The sequence below is a fragment of the Tachysurus fulvidraco genome, chromosome 17 (assembly GCF_022655615.1).
Source record: "Tachysurus fulvidraco isolate hzauxx_2018 chromosome 17, HZAU_PFXX_2.0, whole genome shotgun sequence".
Classification (NCBI taxonomy): domain Eukaryota; kingdom Metazoa; phylum Chordata; class Actinopteri; order Siluriformes; family Bagridae; genus Tachysurus; species Tachysurus fulvidraco.
This window is the reverse complement of record NC_062534.1, coordinates 15,720,128-15,722,918: the sequence shown is the minus strand read 5'-3', so window position 1 is coordinate 15,722,918 and position 2,791 is coordinate 15,720,128.

Here is a 2,791-nt window from a genome sequence, read left to right as displayed (position 1 = left end):
GCTTTCTCCTCTCTGTCGGTTCGCTCGTGCACTTCAGGCGTCTGATCAGTCCATGAGGCGCCAGTGTCTCCCGAGGGAGCGGCAAAGTCAAGGACTGTAGCTCACCATGCAGAATACAGTAATTCAATCTGCTCTGAATTCAACCTAATTACAGGAGAAAGCACAACAGGCAGGGGGAATGGACGGGGCTTTGACAGGCTCATCAGCGTTATCCACATCTTTCACTCCCTTACAAACACACACACACACACACACACACACACACACACACACACACACACACACACACACACACACACACACACACACACACACACACACACACAGAAAGCGTGACAAAATATTTAAGAAAGAGTGGATCTTAAGAAAGAGTGACATATGACAACACAAGGACTTTGTGGACATTTCTACCTTTAAAACATTGGTTGTAGAATAAAAAATAATTGCCATTTCTGATAATAGCACTTGATAAGCGTTTCATTTAATGCAACTTATAACCTTAATTAAAAACTCAACAGAGACTCTTTGAACAACGTACCTGTGAGATCTTTATCCTGCATAGTACTGTGATAGGGTGACATGAGTGGGCAAGAAGCATATCAATAATCGTATAGATGCTTCTTCTTTTTCTACTTCTTCATAACCATCATCCACCTACATTGTCAATAAAAATGATCACTGACATTTATTAGAGTATTAGATGCAATTATTAACAATGATTACATTATGCAAAACACCTTTATAAAATACATTTGATTGGATTGTCATACTACTATATATATATATATATATATATATATATATATATATATTTATATATACATATATATTTTTATATTTTTTTCTCTAATAATATAAATATTGCCAAACATTAATTATTACGTTGTTGTAATTATTAAATTAATCTACAATTATTGTAATAATAATAATAATAATAATAATAATAATAATAATAATAATAATAATTCGTAATTAGTAAATGCAGAATCATGTCATATGGTCACTGTGATAGAAACGAATAGTCTAATGCAATGATAAGACAAAGTGGGGCTCGGCTTGTATCAGACCTGCAGCTGCGAGAGCTTTTCTTTCAGTTCCACGTGTCTAGACCGAACTGAACTGAACCAAGCTGGCAGGTGTTTCCGGCTACGTAATTCCAACAGCTATTAGACTGTTATTCTTTCAATACACACTTTAACTATTTGCCAAGTAAAATGATTGCAGCTTTTATGTACCGTTCTAATCGGCATTTGTCGGTATGGCCTTCCCTTTAGAAATATAGAAGCTGGTCCCTCTGGCAATATGGCAGGGATGTGCAAATCTCACAAAGCTGACTGAAATGTAACATGCGAGAAGGCGACGTGACACAGAATGACGACAGCAAAAACCGTGACAAATTCTCATTGTCTTTGCTTTGCCCACTTTATTACTGAAAGAAGCATCACGGCCAAGGGCCAAAGATTCATCACTGCTTCATACACACTCCTGCAGGGCCAAGACTGCGCCTACGGGCCACCGGTTATATGGCTGGTTTTTATATGGCTGCAGTCAGGGTTATTTATTGTGTAAATTTACAAATAAGATAAATATACGGGGCTTCAATTCAAAACTGCATAAAGATCTTGAGTTCGTCTTGATTTTTGATCCAACGCCACACATTCACACACACCTAGCATATAGGAACACTGTGAAATAATTGATATTGGGCTCTTGCTTGTGTATTGTCTGCTTTGTAGGCATAAACAGGGCAGTAATTAGTGTGATTTTAAAATGGACTGTTCAGTGCACATAGCCTAATGAAATGAAACAAGTTAGGTAGGCGCGAAGTGTCACTTTCAATAATGCGAGCACTTCTTAGTATTCAAAATAATAGCAACATAAACGAATTAGTAGATAACATTTGCCTCCCCGAGAAAAAAAAATAGATTGTATTTAGCATCCAGTGATGTCGAAAACATCTCAAGAACGCGGTGCACGGTTGTCCTGAAATTAAATTCAAGTCAATAACAGAGCAAGAGAGAAACACAATTAAAATAGCAGCGCGTTCCTTTTCAGCACATTTCATTTAGCCGGATAATAATTACGTTAAAGTATAGCATTCAGACTGCAAATGGCTACTGAAGTAGTGCTAGTAATTGTGAAGGGAATCAGGTCTTTTATAATTACACACAGGCAAATATGTACACAAAAAGACAAAAAATCACTCACTCACGCAAATATATATATATATATATATATATATATATATATATATATATATATATATATATAGTCGACAAGATGTTATTAAAGCGAATTACTACAGCAATATGAGTTAACACACACTAGTATATATATATATATATATATATATATATATATATATATATATATATATATATATATATATATATATATATATTCGACAGGGCGAATAGATGCAATTAAAGCCAATTAGTACAGCAGTATGTGTTTAATAGGTAATATTTAGCATTATAACGTACTTTGAAGTATCATGGTTAAATACTGATCTGCATTATTTTTGGGTGGGAAAAGTTAACGTTTTTTTTATCATATTGATTTTCTACTACTTTCACAAACAGCTAAGCACCCATCTGAAACATATGAAATGAATCAACACGCAGCTGTATAAAGAGGCACAATCTGACTTGGTGATGGCACCTAAAACGCGTCCTCACGCTGTCTTGCTGAGGAACCGACATGTTCTTTTCCTATTGAGACACACAGGAACGCTGCTTATTGATACAGCCTCGAATTCACAAAATTGATTTTTATTCTTCCCCCTAGCCAG